Raw genomic sequence first — 18,794 nt, 5'->3', positions numbered from 1 at the left:
TAGCGAATTTCTCAGGGCTAAAGAAAGAGAAGGGCTGGGTCATCCCTTTGAGAAGAACGATGCCGACACGAACCCCTCTTGGGGAGGATACCGGATGTTATGTGACGTCACTGGGTTCGTCCCGTCGTCGACTGACCAGAGCATCAATGCGAAAGATTGAATCTTTAGTTCTTGGATTCTCTTTCTTTAGTTTCTCTTTCTCTTTAGTTTTTCTTTCTTTATTATTCTTTATTATTTTCTTTCTTTATTCTCTTTCTTTCTTTAGTTTCAGAGAAAGAGGTTTTTTTTTTTTTTTTTTTTTTTTTTTTTTTTTTTTCTTGAAAGTTATAACTGATGATAATTTTAAAGGGATTTTGTATTTCGAAAGTTCTTGTAATGAGAAATCATTGAAAAAATGGTATCGTGTGCCGTTGCTACCTGTAGCAATACGTATCATAATACGAAAACTAGCGTGGTATTTCATAGATTTCCGTGCAAAAATATTCAGTTAACGAAAGAATGGTTGCATAGGTGTCGAAGAGCGGATATTGTTAACACAAAGAGTGCTCGAATATGCAGCATTCACTTCACTGAATCTGATTATGAGTTGATATGAAAAATAGGTTGCTAGGATTACCGACAAAAAAGATACTGAAGTCAACTGCTATTCCAACTGCTTGTATTCCTGACTTGGTTATTTATCAGAATACACCAAGGCAGCAAAGGCAACAAAAAAGAAAAAATTTACAAAGTGCATTTGAAAGAATTCAGAATTTAAGTCCTAAAAAGGCATGTCTGGAACTTGAAAACGATAACAGTAATAGCTATGAGGAGCTCACTGAAAATAATATTACTCAGCAATGTTGTAACTGTTCCAACCTCCAGAAAAATGTGAATGATTTAATCACAAAATTATCAGCTCTTGAGAATAAGGTTTCTGTTTTACAGACTGAGAGAAAGCAGCATTTAAAAACTATCTCCCAGCAAAGAAAAAGATTTAAAAGGAATAGAAAACTAATATTAGAAGAAGTTCAGAAACTGAGGAAAGACATTAAAAAAGTGAATCAAGAAAATGAAAAACTAAGAAAAATGAAAACGTATATTCAAAACATATTTACCGAAACTCAAATAAATACATTAATGAAAAAAAAGCGAATTAAATGGTCTCCAGACGACATTTCAAAAAACATAGTAATCAGATCGTTATCCGTAAAGTCATACGACTTCTGGAAAGAAAAAATGGGTATTCCGCTTCCAAGTGCAAGTGCACTGAAAAGATGGTGCTCAAGATTCAGTTGCATTCCTGTAATTTTAAATGATGTACTGTTATTGATTAAAAAAACTTGCCAAAATGCAACTGACGAAGAAAGATTATGTGTATTAAGTTTCGATGAAATTCATATAGATTCAAGACTCTGTTATGATTCAAAATTGGATCAGATATTAGGTCCTTTTCAAAAGACTCAATTTGTATTGGTTCGAGGACTCATTTCGCAATGGAAACAGCCCATTTATTTTGATTTTGATCGTCAAATGAAGGAAAATCTTCTGTCTTCCATTTTGTTTGCACTTGAATCGTCTGGGCTTCGAGTCAAAGCAATTGTATCTGACATGGGAGGTAGTCAGACCCTTTGGAAAGAATTACAAATTTCAACAGATAAATCTTTCTTTTACAGTCCCAAGTTCAGCACCAAAATATGGGTTTTCGCTGATATGCCGCATTGCATAAAGCTTTTGAGAAACCATTTTCTTGATAAAGGTTTTATGCTCGGAAATGGTACAGTTATAAACAAAGACGTTATATATGAAGTACTATATCGGAGATATCGGAGAAATTAAACTGTGCTATAAACTGAAACCTCAATTTTTATCTGTAAAAGGGAACGAGAGACAGAAAGTAGCACCAGCAAAAGCATTATTTTCCTCCACAACGGCTAAAGCAATTATGCATTTGACTGGTAATGCTGCAACAAGTAATTTTTTTTCAATGGTTGATGATTTTTTTGACATTATGAATAGTAGTGTACCATTACCCCCCAGCAATAAGCCTTTAAAAACTGCTTTCGGCCTAGAAAGCTATTATGAAGTACAAAAAGAAAAATTTAATGAGATTAAGCAAATGATTTTTGATCTCAGAGTATGCGGAAAGAAGACAATGCTACCTTTTCAGAAAGGTATTATCATATCGATAAATTCGCTTTTCGGTTTATTTGACGACGTAAAATCTATAAATGTGAAATATATTTTAACATCAAGACTGACTCAAGATGTATTAGAAAGCTTGTTCAGCCAGATTCGGGGTCTAGGGCGTGTTAATGACCATCCGTCTCCATCAGACGTAATAATTCGTCTGAAAAGGTTGCTATTGGCAAACAAATTGCCTAAATTGTCGTTAAAGACAAATGCTAATGACTGTGAAGATGTGTTGATGAAGTTGAAGCATATTTGACAAAAGAGCTGTTGGAAACAGCTTTTTCTTCAAATGAAAAAGCACAAATGTTTGAGTCTTCCTTATACGAAGATGATTTAATTAATTACGAAGACATCTATGATGAATGTACGTCACTTCCTTGGGAAACCGAAATTTATGATTCAACGAAAGATATATCTGCATATGAACAAGAATCGCTCGCTTATGTGGCAGGTTATATTGCATATCGTGTGAAAGATAAAGATCCTACTTTGGGGGAAATATCAAAAAAATTCGTAGATATACTCAAATTGGATATTTTTATTATCTAAAGGAGGATTAACTGTACCATCACCAGTTTGGATGGAAACGATGATGAAAATGGAAAATGCTTTCCGTTCTTTTCATGGCAGTTCTTTTCGAAAAGGTAGAGGTGTAATTCAGAATCTCATTTCTGAACTTGAGAAACGTTTTCCCTCCGTGAATAAGAGTGCAATTCGTTTATTTTGCCGTTTACGAACATTTATAAGGGTTCGGCACTTGAATAGGAATGCAAGCCTTGTATCGGCAAGAAAAGCTGACCAGAAAGCAAATAAATGGATAAAGAGTAATGAGGATTATCGAACCAAACTATATAGGAAAAAAAATCATGTAAGTTGATTCGTATTATTCCTACCAAAAATAATAATTTGAATCATTACTTTATTCACTTAATTTGTGACCTAATTTATACACGTTTCAGTTAATTATTTGGACTACTATATAAAATATTATATTTATTATATACTAATTTAGACTGCTAAATTTTACTATATAAAATAAACCATGAAATTCTGAATAAACATAAATTAGTATCAGAGCATATACTTTTAAAATGTAAGAATACATGCTATTTTTCCAAAATATATAAATACTATTTTAAAATATTTTCATTATTTTTTGAGTAATTGACGTTAAATAATAATACTGATACTGATATTCCATAATAATGCTTTCATAATAGACATTGTAAAAGCTTACAAAATTCTACTACTCATTATCAACGCTAATTGAAAAGCAAAAATGGAAGAAGTGAAATTTGTTTCGTTTTAATGTGTTATAAAATCTATTATTAGCATTAACTAATTTTTAATTAGATAGATGTGTAATGTCTTTAGCATGTATTCTCAAAATGTATTTGCATATTTTTATTTAATATTTCTATAATGCAAATTACTTTGCGACTAACTTATATTTTAACGCAAAAAGAATTCTTCGTAAATGTAGAAATTTACGTATGTTATAGGTGGGTTATTATTTACATATATTTAAAAAGATGATTATGAAAAAGAATTACTACATTTAGGGTACACTCGACCTAAAAAATTAGTTATGTTTACGCATATGTGTTAATAAGACACAATAACACGCCGAATAAATACTAATTCAGAAGTCAAACAACAAAAATCAGCGTTAATTTGCAAAATTTTCACAGGACTAGTTTCGATGGTTTTACCGAACCATCATCTTCAGCTGCAAAACCGCAAATGAACAAGATAGGAAATAATGCTTAGATAAGATAAGAAAGCCTGGACAAGAATAAGCAAGTGGCGCCATCTGTTGGCGAAACCAGAACTAAAACATAATTTCTCTAAAAGCCGAAGGCAAATTTGGATTGGAATTAGGATCGTTAACTAGAACAGAAAGATTTTTATGAATGTGAAATGCCTCTAGAAAATCCAGTTCTCCAATGGAAGATGTTTTTTGAATAATTTTGGCAGCAGAAAAATTGAAAGTGTGATTTTCGGACCAACAATGTTGAGCAACAGAAGACTTCTGTGTTTCCTTTTTTCTAACATATGCTTCATGTTCTTTGACACGAAATTTTAAGGCTCTCTTAGTTTGGCCAATGTAAATTAAACCGCACTGGCAAGGAATCCTATAAATACCCCAGGAATTCATATCCGGAATGGGGTCCTTGAGTATAGAAGTTGGAATTTTATTGATGGGAGAGTAAACAACCCGAAAGTTAAATTTCTGCAAAATATGTGCAACTTTATAGCTAATTGATGGAAAGAAGGGAATGACAACAGAATTTTTATAATCTCCTAAAATAAGAGTGTGGCTTTTGGTGTGTTGAGATGAGAATTTTTTAACTGCTTGATTAATAATGTTCGGTGAAAAGCCCCTGTCAATAGCTATTGCTTTTAAATAATTTAGTTCTTCATCAAGGGCCAGTTTGGATTCTGGTCACACGTAACACATCCAACTTCAGTACTACAGTTTACCGTAAACCTTCATCGGTTTGCCTTCCACCACACTTTAAATCATGTCATCCGACTAAACAAAAGTTAGCTTCATTTTATTCCTATGTTTTCCGTGCTCTTCAAGTTTGCTCCTCCAAACTGGCCCTTGATGAAGAACTAAATTATTTAAAAGCAATAGCTATTGACAGGGGCTTTTCACCGAACATTATTAATCAAGCAGTTAAAAAATTCTCATCTCAACACACCAAAAGCCACACTCTTATTTTAGGAGATTATAAAAATTCTGTTGTCATTCCCTTCTTTCCATCAATTAGCTATAAAGTTGCACATATTTTGCAGAAATTTAACTTTCGGGTTGTTTACTCTCCCATCAATAAAATTCCAACTTCTATACTCAAGGACCCCATTCCGGATATGAATTCCTGGGGTATTTATAGGATTCCTTGCCAGTGCGGTTTAATTTACATTGGCCAAACTAAGAGAGCCTTAAAATTTCGTGTCAAAGAACATGAAGCATATGTTAGAAAAAAGGAAACACAGAAGTCTTCTGTTGCTCAACATTGTTGGTCCGAAAATCACACTTTCAATTTTTCTGCTGCCAAAATTATTCAAAAAACATCTTCCATTGGAGAACTGGATTTTCTAGAGGCATTTCACATTCATAAAAATCTTTCTGTTCTAGTTAACGATCCTAATTCCAATCCAAATTTGCCTTCGGCTTTTAGAGAAATTATGTTTTAGTTCTGGTTTCGCCAACAGATGGCGCCACTTGCTTATTCTTGTCCAGGCTTTCTTATCTTATCTAAGCATTATTTCCTATCTTGTTCATTTGCGGTTTTGCAGCTGAAGATGATGGTTCGGTAAAACCATCGAAACTAGTCCTGTGAAAATTTTGCAAATTAACGCTGATTTTTGTTGTTTGACTTCTGAATTAGCATATGTGTTAGTTAAAAAATAGTTATGTTTATGCATGTTTTACTTACGTTTTACACATATTAGAGTTTAACGTAAATACATTTCTAGTTCATATATAAGGTGCATGTATATTGCAATTTCATGAGCTAAAATCTCGGCTCATACTGGTTATTAAACTATTTTTCAAAGCGTTTTGATTCTCAAGCAAATGCTTAAGAAACTGAACAGCAGAACTGACCAAGCGAACCCAACTACGTCATCAGTCTCTTCTTCCGGTTTCAGCCGCGAGAAGCTGATGAACTAACCCTTTAGCCCTGAAATTTCTAGTATCCAGAAACAAACTTCCCCATTAAAAATAATGGAAATTCGGTTAATCGTTCCGCACCCTCAAAAATATCAGCATAAAAAATCCATTCTTCTAATAAATAACATTAGTAAATAATATAACCGTAGTTTACCTTTATAATAGAGTCCGACAAATGCTAGCTTCCGACACCGACCTTAACTGCTTCTCGTTAATCCACACAGTAACCGCTTCTAGGAGTTTTGGACGTGCTTGGAAGTAATGGTAACTCCTTTGCCTACACCAAGTTTCTTAATTTCTTCCTTCTTCTTCAGAATAGTGAAGATTGTCGATGGCGAAAGGCCGTAAGCCTTCGCCAATTCCGTCGTTCTTATACCACGCTTATGTTTATCTATGATTTTTTTCTTAATTTTAACGGTCATAGATACTTTCTTTTTCTTTGCTACACTATCTGAGGCAACAATCTTCTTGGGAGGCATAGTGAAATAATTTTTCATGTTAAATGTAATAAACAATTAACTCACAAGCGCACAAACACGTAGATCAAAGAACATTGAGTGATTTCACGAGGGAATTTCCCGAGTCGAGCCGGATCGGGAAATGGAGCCACAATTACCAACATCCTGTCTCATTGCTCATTACTCGAGTTAGAGACAAATGTTTTGCTCATGCTTTCCTCGTATCTCGAATTTCTCGTATATAGAGGTGCTCGTATCTCGAGGTTCCACTGTATTTGAAACACCTTGTCATGTATTTAGAAGATGAAACCTTCGACGGGAAAATGAGCATTAAGAATTTTTCCAGTGTCTGATAAGGTAATTTTTCTGCATTTTTGACATAATTATGATTCAATAAATAGGATAACTTATATAGAAATGCTAAATTTTCTCAAACTGTATGATGCCATGCTTGAAAATCACCTTGAAAGAAAGCACAGTTTTCCATAGAATTATTCAGAATGACCGTTTATAGGTTTGCATTTGAAACGTTCTCACAAAAACTACTAAAAATAGAGATTTTACTGTTTGGTTTAATCTTTTTACAAGAAATCACGGTCTTAGTGAGTGAATCACAGCTATCTGCATGCCTCAGCTAAATGATAAATGATAAAAGAAGAGATCCAAGAAGTGTTTATAGGTTTCTCTGACTTGTCCGAAATTTTACCAACTGTTGTCTAAATCTATCTTATTTCACCAAAAACAATGTTTAAATTATTGTCAACATTTTCTATGATTTGCGGCAGCTCTAACAAGGAAATGACTCCTTTTATAAGTATCTTTATTCATTCAAGATGTTTGTGAAAATTCATAGAAATAAATACAAATTCACTCTGCTATCGGGATTTAACAAAGTTTCTCGCCACTGCAAATATCGTCTGCACAAACAGTTCGCGTTGGCGCGTTTATTCATATTTTGTCAAACGATTTTTGGCATTTTAAAGAAATAGACTTGCTTTAGAATACTGTATTGTGACATTTGTAAAAAAATATCGTTATCATTAAGTACCAGGTGTCTGAAGTGTAACTATCAAGCTACCAATTAGAACCAGCATTTACTTCCAGTTCTGTTGTAATAGAGGACTCATCGCAGAGCCCTGAAGCAGATCCTGGCTTAGTCTGCAGTCTCTAGAAAAGAATTCATTAAAGTTGACAAAGAAACTGCTCCTCAGAAAATCTTCAATCCAGGCAACTGCCTTCCCATCAAATTTAAAAGTAACAAATAACTTTATGATCAGTTTCTCATCCAAACTCGATCAAAAGCTTTTGTCAAGTCTAAAAACACTGCCGCTGTATGGTTAGTGGGTTTCAAGTTATATGAGTCTCTGACTCTTTGTCCAAAATATAGGGTTTGATGGATACCAGAGTGTCCCCTCCTAAAATCATTTTGTTCGCTAAGCAATAAATCATTAGAATCCAAGTAAAATGTCAGTCTATGTAAAATCATTTTTCCATTAAGGGAAACTAGTCGATGCAATAGGTCTAAAAGTGTCGAGCAATCCGGCTGGTTTATTAGGTTTTCTAATTGGTACAACAGTCTTTAGGAAGTGTACCCAGATTCCAGGATTTATTAAAAATTTCCAGGTGAGACTGTTTACTTCTAGGAATAAGATTATTTCTTATTTTACTATGAATATTATCAGGACCAGGAGATTAAAATGGATCAAGTGTTCTTAAGACTTTTTCTATTTCTGTCAACATAAACTCTCTATTCAAAATGTCCTCTTTATGTATTTTACTTCGGCAACCATGAGCAATGCGCCTAGTCCTATTATTCGGTATTTTCTATTCTCTCGTAAGGATAAGTTTATTTATTTTTTGGTCCTGACATCCCAACAGATTAGCAGCAACCTTATCATAAGGGGTAGTCAATTGTAAAGTCTTTAAAGCTCCGAGATTATAACATGAAAGCCGTATTTTGATGAATATTCTCAATGGTAGTGTCTCCTATTTTCAAACATTTGTTATGAATCAAACCAATCCATTAACAAATGTTTCATGATTATTCTTAAGAAAAAACCTGAAACGAAGTAGTAAATATATTTTGTGGTAGACGCAAGAACACGTCCATCATTTATCTAGCTCAAGCACATTATAACGTTCCTAAAATAAAAGTCCTCTGTAATTATTTCAAATTTCTTTCAATTTACAACGTTGATAAGGAGAGAAATTAGTGGAAAATTAGCAAGAGAAGAATTTAGTGAAATGTACAATAGGTCTATTAAAGAAATCCATGATTTCATCCCGTCTGATTTTTAAAATCCTAAAACGAGATACAGAAAAATTTTAATTCTATACAAATGGAAAAGACTGGTTATACGTTTATCCGAAATGTTTACAAAGTTTATAACGATAGCAGTTTATCGTTATACTAAGTCTCTAAATTTTTTTAACTGACAGTTCCTTATCTGTCTTCACTTTTTTACTATTTGTGGCTCTGAGTATTGTGGCAGAAATTATCTAAATTTAGATCAATCGGTAAAAATTACAGGAAAAAGGGAACATAAGCATACTTACAAATCTTATAAATCTCTGTTAAATTCTGTGAATACGTTCCTAGTAATGATGACCAGTGGTAAGCAGATTTATTATTTTTAGGTGGATCAAATTATTTATTAACCGTAATTGATTGTTTTAGTAAATATGCTTGGGCTATACCAATAAACAACAAACCGGTGAACAACTAACAAACGCGTTTAAAAGTATTTTTAAAGAATATGAGAATGAAATGAATTAACATTTAACAACCCATGAGGAAAGAACATTTAACATCCCATGAGGATTCAGACAGATAACGGTCAAGAGTTTATAAATAAAGACAATAATAATTTAAAGATAATAAAAGTCAATAATAATTTAAAGATAATAAAAGTCAATAATAATTTAAAGATAATAAAATTCACTGATTTACTACAGAAAATGTAGCAATCATTTGTGCCACAGATGAAAGATTTAATAAGATTTTGAATGAAAAGATTGGGAAATATTTGCATGCAAACGGAGCTAAACATACATAGAAGTGTTAGGTAAACTAGTTAAAAATTATAGAGATAAAGAAGATCTACTTTATAAGAATTTATATAAGCTGTGAAAATTTTAAAAGCCAAAATTCAAGCTCGATGATATCGTTTGAAACTTTAAACTTAAAATCGTTTTTACAAGAGGGTATTAGAGATTTTTACAAAAGAGATTTTTATTATTTATGAAGTTTTAATCACCGATCCTCCTACTTACATGCTGAAGAAACATTTTATGAAATAGAATTAGTGAAATGATTAAAAAAAAGATGAAACATATGAAGCTGAAAAAATAGTGAAAAAAAGGGAAAACAAAGTCTTTACTATGTGGCTATGCTATCCAGACAGTTTCAATTCCTGGACTGAAAGGGGGGGTAAGTCTTTAAAATCCTCTTTAAGGTTCTGAATTTTGTTAAATATATTTTTTAAATATAAATTAATTTTTATTCTTTATAATAATAAAAACTGTCTGATTAAAATATTTTTAATATAAATTTAATTCTTCTTTTAAAGATGTGCAACTTTATATTTGATGTTGACAGTAATAGGTAAAGTTTGGTTGCCTACCGAAGGAGCATACTTGCTGTAAGTAAAACATAAACTTTAATGGGTTCTTTTCTTGAGCTTTACAAAACAGATGAACAGGATATGTCAACCTATGACAGTGGAGAAAACACATATGATGAAGATGAATATGGATGCAAGGGGATTAATTCGGCTCATATATCGGCATGCACTTGGCTGACTGTAATTTCATGCGGTACGTTATATAATACTGCACGAGACATTCTGCTAGAATCCTATTCCATTTCCAGTCTTCGACAGCTCTTTTCCATATAAGGATTCCATGGGTCACATCGCCGAACCACGCTGGAGATAAGCACAGCTATTAGCCACGTCGACAACCAGAACGACACACATCCCAGATAGGCACGTCGAGAAGGTATATAGTTTTCATATACGTTTTGGCTTCTGCCGAGGAATAGCGTTGAACTTTTCACCCCTCCAGCATTGCGCAATCGCAAGAAAGAATGCACATTTACCAACAAAATATAAATTAAATTCTCATTCTTTCTAATAATAATATTTCATTTCAACATAAATTTGATACTTCTTTTAAAATATTTTGTATTCTAAATTCCAAATTCTGTAAATAACGAACTTTCTTTAAAGCATTACGTTTCTCAAGAAAAAATTAGATATATGTCCGAAAAAAAGTTCATTCTCCACCCGCGGAGCGACGAAATAGACTACTAAGAATATATAGTGAATTAAGAGTTTCAAAAAGCAGTGCTTCCTCTGCATCTGGTGAAAACCATCAGTAAAACAAAATAAGTAGTGTGGATTAAGTCAAGTGGCCGCCATCACTCGAGTCTAGTATGAGTAAAAAATGTTAAGGATGGGGAGTGTCAGATGGATATTTGTGTTTTTCTCTGGGAAATAGAGAATATCTAAGAGAGTTGATGCAGTTGCTAGGATGAGTGAGAACTGAACAGATGAAAGTTCTGACAAGATTTTGAATATAATTTTGAATAGTGTCTGCTTTGAGATCAAGGCAGATATACGAATTTGGAATGAACCATGGCGCGTTGATAATCTCTGAGTGTTTCATTTCGAAGAATTTGTTGTTTGTTGAAGGTGAGTTTGGGCAGTCTGGCCCCAGACAGGGCTAGTATAGCGTAATGCTCGTCAAAGTATAGATTTATATAAGATGAATTTATTTGAAGTGACCATATGACTTCTTCTGCCAAGAAGTGGGAGAATAGTCGCAAGCGGGCTATTGTCACGTTATTTTCTGACACCAGTTGTAACGTTATTTTCCTTTCTCTTCACGTTAAGATACGGGTTCGTGTGGATTTGGAGGGAAAACGACGACACTTGATGAAGTATCGAAACACACTTTATTTACCAATATTAACCAGAACAGCTCCAAAGTCACGTTTTACAGTCGTCGAAGATCTACTATACACTCACTGGAACAATCAATGACACAGCCTCAAGGTTATCAGGCTATAACGGTGGAGACAGCTTCACTGCAAAGCGCCAGAGCACAGCTCCCGACTCTGCTCGGTCGTTCTCGGAACACGTACTCTCGAGACTCTCCACGCTACAACTGGCGATGCACGCGACGACACACAGAGCACAGCTCCCGACTCTTCGGTTTAGTCGTTCCCAGAGCTCAACACACTTTCTCGACGATGCACTAATCGCGATACACTAAGAGACTCTTTCGATGCACTCGACGACCCACTCGGCATTCGACTTCGAGACACTCGCTGAATGACTGACTATCAGCTCGCTAGACGAGCCACTAACTGACTCTCGTCGTACCAGCAGGGTTTATATACCTTGTGTTCGAGAACATTCTATTCTGGGCTAAACCGGTAAGAATTCGTTCCAGAAGGTTCTCCATCCGTCCATCGCATATCGCCAATTTTATTCCCAAATGTCGCCAAATGTGGCAACCATGCCTTCCTTTGGCATTTTCTGGCAACCCTCAACCTACTTTGCGGGGAAGCTATATTACCGCGCCTGTACATTTCGTAACAATATTAATTTTTTGCACAGTTTCTCTGAGATGTTTCTGAAAAGTCAATTTGTTATCTAAAATGACTCCTAAGTATTTAACTTCGTCCATCTAGTTAATTTCTTCATCAAACAGAAGAGGTGTTGATAGTGTGAAATTTGTTTGTCCTTTACGATAAATTATTTCTTTTGATTTTTCAGTGCTAATTGCAGTCTTCCAAAGAGTGAGCCTTTTCTCTAGGAGTTTGAGGTAATGTTGAAGATGGATTCGGACAGCTATAACTGTTGAAGCTTGGGTCATAATTGTTGTATCATCTGCGAAAAGAGCTATGGTAATTTGTGGGTCGTAAGTGTAAATGTATTTTAAAAGGGTAGGAGTAAAATATCTAGAAAAAGCCGTAAGAATATTTGAATTCAACCTATCCCTTGTTATGAAACGCTTTGCGAAAAGCAAAAATTATAACAAATAATATTTAATCCGAAAATGCTTAAAACATTAAAAATGAAAACATATGAGTACCAAAAACATGTGTTAATCTCTTTTATTCAAAGCTTCAAACAGAACTTGTCGAGGGAAAAGCGTTTTGAAGCTTCAAACCAAGTTGATTAACTTTACATTTAAAACAAGTTTCATTCCAACAAATCCACTGAGACTTTGAACGGCAAAGAGAACTTAAATTTTTTTTAAAGTTCAAAAACTAATGAAATTAGTCTTATTGAATTTGTCTCTTTTCCCGATTTGTTTCAGTTTTCAAAGCCACAAAAGCATTGAATGTCGAAATAGATAATACTAACTAGAGACTAAAAATTGAAACAGATCTACAACTAAAATACAAGTAAAATGATAATATGCAAGTAAAGTCCTAAATAGGAACTTGCCTACCAACGTAAACAACTGTAAGAGGAAATAAAGTTAGTCCAATTTATCAACTTGGTTTGAAGCTTCAAAACACTTTTCCCTTGACAAGTTCTGTTTGAAGCTTTGAATAAAAGAGATTAACACATGTTTTTGGTACTCATATGGTTCCATTTTTAATGTTTTAAGCATTTTTGGTTTAAATATTGTTTGTATATTTTCTTTTTATTTTTGCAATGTGTTTCGGAAAAAGGAATAGGTTGAATTCAAATATTCTTACGACTTTTTCTAGGTATTTTATACCTAACCTTTTAAAATTCATTTAGAAAATTTAGCAACACTAGGCGCTAATTTTGAATTTTTTAGTTCTTTCGTATTTTGCAAATTGCAACTTTGACTACTTTACTAATTTCGTAAGTGTAAATGTCATGTAAATTTGGCAAAGACCGGGTACCTGGAGAACTCCAGCGAAGAAGTTTCTCGTGATAGAAACAGTATTGCCAATTTCCATTGCAAAGGTTCTATATTAGAGATAACAAGCAATGAGTCTAATGCATTAATCTGGAATGTTCAACTTGATAAGTCACCGGTGCCATATCCTATCAAAAGCTTTCGCAATGCCAGGGAATGTGGCTCCGGTAGGAAATTTATAATTGAAACCGACAGTATTATAGTCGATAACACGAATCAACTGGTGATTACTACTATGAAGATGATGGAAGCCATACTGTTCTCTGTTCTCTTCGCTCTGTAGAAAAATTTGATTTAGGTAATGTAGAATAACTTTTTCAGGTATTTTAGAAAGTTGACTGAGAAAGCTAATTGGATGGTAGTTCTGTAAAAACATGAAATTTTGATGCGTTTTGAGGAAAACGACGATACTAGCATGTTTCCATATTTTAGAAAAGTATGATAACCTAAGGATACAGCTGATCATCTTAGTAAGACATGTATTAGCATTAATAGGAAGATGTTTCAGTGCTTTGTTAGATATATTATCAACACCTGGAGCTTTTTGGGATTTTTAAGGAGCTGATATGATCGGCAACCAGGCGTGGCGTGGAATGTAAAGTTCAAAGGATCAGGAATTTTTAAGAAAGTATTAACCGTATCATTAACTTTTGAAATACGATTGTTGTCGTAAAGAATAGTCTTGGGAGTATACGTTTCTTTTAGTATATCAACAAAAGTGTTGGATTCGTCTTCGTCTGAATAAACCGTTCCGTTGATGCCCTGGCGTGGCGGAATGGGCTTGATATGTTTCTTAAATTTCTTTGCAATGTCAAAAAAAGAATTATCTTCTGTTGCGAGAGAGTTGAGGAAGCTTCCCCAGCGTTGCGTCTTGAAGTTACTAATGTCCTTTTCGATGTCCCGTTGAAGAGCGTTCAATTGCGTTTTGAGTCTTGGGTCTCTTGTAATTTGCAAACTTTTCCTAATACGATTTTTGCATTTGATTTTTTGCCTTATGCTGGCTCGAAGAGGAAGAAAAGGATAGGATCTGATGAATTTGTTGGTAGAGAAATTGATACAATGTTGAATATAGGCAGTAAACTTCTTTATTTCAGAGTCATCATCGTGTTCATTGATGATGATGGGATTTTCAGGAGTGATATCTGAAATGGTTTGTGTGACCATTTTCCAGTTCGTGACGATAATACTCCTGCCCTGTGAAAGTAAGTAACTATTTATGCTGATTTCAAGAAAGATGGGATTATGGTCAGATGAGAGACCTGAAATAATAGAAATTTGGCATTTATAGTCGAGGTTGTTGGATAGAAAAAGTCAACAATATAACTATTATAGCCGTAATGCGTAGGCTCATCAATGGCATGAACGGTGTATTTTTTATTTTGAATTATGTTTAAAATTTCTCGTCCTTTTCTATTGCTAGCTCCTTTATTCCAGCAATGATGCTTAGCTTTAAAGTCTCCTCGAATTAAAGCAGGTGAGTCAAGTAGTTGTTTAATTTCAGAAATGATGGAACTATTATTGGGAAGTAAATATCTAGTTGTAACGAAAGTTTTCCTCTAAAAACATTCTTAATAAAGTTAGAAAAAACATTAAAGCTGTACCTTTACTACGAGTAGTAATCACCAACCAAATCTAGGATTTTCTGCCAAAGTTTTGCTAGTTTTGGCCTTTGGCCCTTTGGCCCAGAAACTTGGTGGCCGCTTCAACCTCATTTCGAATGTCCTGCGTAGAATGGGAGATAGTACCAGCAAGATGTAGTTGCAGGTGTGAAAAAAGGTATATGTCCGAAGGAGCGATGTCGGAGCTATATGGTGGGTGTGGCAAAGGATCCCATTCGAACCTGTATAGAGTCCAGCCGATGACAGCAGACACATGTGGTCTTGCATTAACTTGATGAAGCATTATCTTTTTGCGCCGGAACTCAGTTCGACGTTTTTTCCTTGAAAGCAGCATCAAGACGGACTAGCATCTTGCTGCACATCTTACTGCCGAGGGTTTTACCTTTTTCCAGATACTCTTTGTGGATAATACCTTTGCAATCCCATCAGCATCCACATTATCTGGGTTACAAAGCATGATCTTTTTTTGTTAGTCAAATTGCGCTTTCCGACTCTGCCGATAGGCATACTGGGGGCAGATCAACCCTCTTTTCGGCCTCTGTTGTTGAAGTAAATCCACTTTTCACAAGTGACGATGCGGTGCAGAATTTGGTCTTTGCGTTGATATTCAAGCTGATTAGTGCAGGCCCGAACACGTCTGTCCTTATCTGCTTGAGTGAGTTGATTCGGCACCGGTGATTAAATTTGTATGTCAAATTTATGTGATGCATAGCGCGACTAACGAACATGACACTAACGTCTAACTCCTTAGCAAACTCTTGAGTGGTTTCATACTTATCTTCTTGGATATTGGACTTATCTTAGTTGGATAATGCGTGACCGCATTATCCAACTCCATGAGTTTGGTTTGTCGCTGCGCACAATAGCCATCCGTGTTGGGTACAATGTGAGTACCATCCAATGTTGTGTCACACGATGGACTTAGGAAGGCGTACGTGCACGTTGAAGAGAAAGTGGTGCGCACAGGTGCACGTCAGAGCGCACAGACCGGCGTATTCCGCGGTCAACTATTGGAGACCCTTTCTCCACGTCACGTGACATCCGAAGTCGATTGCCTCCAGGAGCAGGTGGATTTGTGTCCACCCAAACTATTCGCAACAAACTGAAAGAAGTAGTTACGTTCACGGGTACCAGCCACAGTGGTACCGCTGAGTGCTAAACACAAGACTAGACGCCTAGTGTGGTGTCAGCGTCATTGTGCGTGGACCATTGAATGGCTTCGTCTTATGTTCACGGATGAATCTCGTTTCTGTCTGTGGAGAAATGGCGGCCGTTGAGCGGGTGACCCGAAGAACGCTGCGAAACAGCCCATTTCGCCGAGCGTCACACAAGTCCTGCACCAGGCATTATGGTTTGGCACCTGACATAATGTTTGATAACAAGACTCCCCTGGTACACATTAACGGCAGTTTGACAGCGGACCGCTACGTCACGCAAGTTGTGGAGCCTATTGTTCTGCTGTGGTTGCAGGGCGGACTCAACACGATATTACAGAAAGACAATGCCAAGCCGTATGTCGCACGGCGTACTTTTAATAGCCTAGCCAGATTTGACATACTACCGTGGCCGGCAGCCTCTCCAAATCTGAATCTCATCGAACACTTGTACGATGTCATTAGACGTGACATTAACCGAGGACCACGGCTTCAAACACTGGATGATCTGCGTGCAGCAGTTGATGTGGCTTGGCAAATGCTACCTCAGGCAGCCATCAATGAACTCATTGAGAGCATGCCTCGCCGGATTGCGGCCTGTATCGCTGCCCAAGTTGGACACATGTGCCTGTTTTTTTAATCATTTGCATATCCATCTCAACTCTCGATCCTGAAATTTTCATGACACTACGAGCATTCTTTCTTGGTGTTGCAATTTCAATTTTGAGGAGTGTATGTTTGAGGAGTGTTAAAATGCATTATTTACTTAGAAGTGAAAGATTAGCGGTTTTCTGCAGTTTCAGGCAAAAACAAATAAAAGTATAATTTTCTTTTATGCCTATGAATGTCTATTTTGATTATGGTAAAGTACAAAAAGATGCTTTTATTGAGGACTTTCTTAAGGAAACTGTCACATACTCACATCACCCGTGAGGAAAAGCAGGAAAAAGTCTTTACTTAAGTGAATGCGACGAAACATGTTAGGAGAAGGATGTATTCAATGGAGGATTTTTCTAAAGAAAACTGGTTTATATTCAAGTTACACATAAGGAAATAAACGGAGGTTGTCAGGACTTGTGTTTCACTTGATTTGCTTTGGAAACATGGAATACCTTGAACAAGAACAGGGAGCTTACTCCAGCTATGTTCAAGATGTGTATAACAGACGACACAAGCAGGAAGGGTATACGAAACCCTTTATTTTCAATACTTTACAGGCACTTCCGAACTTCGGAATACAGAGACCAACCACTTGTGGTCTGAACGTAAGAATATAAAACTACTAACTAAAACTTTAACTAAAAGCTAACTTTGAATTAGTATACAAATGCCTAGCACTAAGACTTGCCTTTATTTAAAAGGGGTACGTATGTAGTACGCCGAGCTGCTGAAACCACAATACGTTTGCAAATATCAAGAGGGCTAAACCTCTGGCCTTAAAGGCAACCAGCAACCGAGTGAAAACTCGTAAAACTGCAGTTGCAAGCGGCTTGCTTCCTAAAACTCCTTCTCTCTCTCCCGCTTGGCAAAAAGCCACAACTTAAGTACTTGGGCGTTAGTAAGCATTTAAATTTAAACAAGTTAAAGCATTTAATTCTGGCCGGAAGTAGAAAATAAGAAGTGATAGTACAGTTTTAAAATAAAATAAACATTGGTAAAACTTAGGATCCTTACAAGGTGTCCAAACATTTAGATTGTTTGCCGGAATTTGAATCCAATTTGAAGTTGTCCTATTCAAAAGACATCTTATGTATTTCAATTACTGCTGAGACAAAATTCTAATTGTTTTTGCAGTTATGTTGTAATTCAACTAGTCATTGTAGTATAACTGCAATTATAGCTGCGTTAGTTGCAGTTTTAAATACAAATTAACTACAATGAATTATCAGCTTTTTTCAGTCAATAACAGATAGCTTATATTTTAAAGATAAATGAAAGATCTTATAATTTGTCAAACAACAATATGAGAAAATGTATTTGCCAGGGATGTTCAAATTTAATTAGGATCTTATTTTTCGCACATTGGCAGTAACTGCCAAAGGCTAATCGAAGATTATTTCTGTTCATCTCGTCAACTAATTTCCCAGACATGATCTTGTCTACAGATTTTGTTTTCCAAGAAAAGTATTTTATATCATAGATGAAAATAATGGGTCTCCCTCAAGGTACAGTAAACAGCGCGTACCGATAAATTTAATTGGAACTGCATTACAATTCTAGTTACAACGGATACAATGTTATTTTAACAGTTGTAATTATATTATAATTGTAACAGCAAAAAAGTCAAAATGAGTTCTATAGATTAGTGTACTTTCATTTATCGAAGCACAATACTGAACATTTTAATATATTCGGTACTAAAAAGATATTTCTCTACTCTCTTGCAATGTATATTCGATAATATATTCTTACTGCTGTACTTCTTATTATATATTTTCCTGGGCAATTCATAAAACTTTGTTATGGGAGTACATTATACACAGGCATACTATATGCATTATACTGAGCCTATTTTAATACTTCTAAATTTTCGTGAAATAAGTTCCATTAAGGTTCACTTGAAGGAAAGTCACTGAGGAAACACTCAAAAAGAAATTATGCTATATTTACATATTTTGAAATGGTTGAATATGCAATACTTTCTTGTAACGATAGTGCTCAGTATGCCGCGTTTTCTGATATAATAGGTATGTTGCCTAATCTCAAATGTAAATGCCCATTTTCAGAATAATTGCCTAAAACAATAAACTGTAATTTTTAAACCATCAATCGAGTTAGTGGATTTTATTGAAAATAAAAA

This window comes from Stegodyphus dumicola, chromosome X1 (assembly GCF_044657685.1).
Source record: "Stegodyphus dumicola isolate Sdum_Otavi_A_Nest chromosome X1, ASM4465768v1".
In the NCBI taxonomy this organism is placed as follows: Eukaryota; Metazoa; Arthropoda; class Arachnida; order Araneae; family Eresidae; genus Stegodyphus; species Stegodyphus dumicola.
This window is presented reverse-complemented; position numbering follows the sequence as displayed.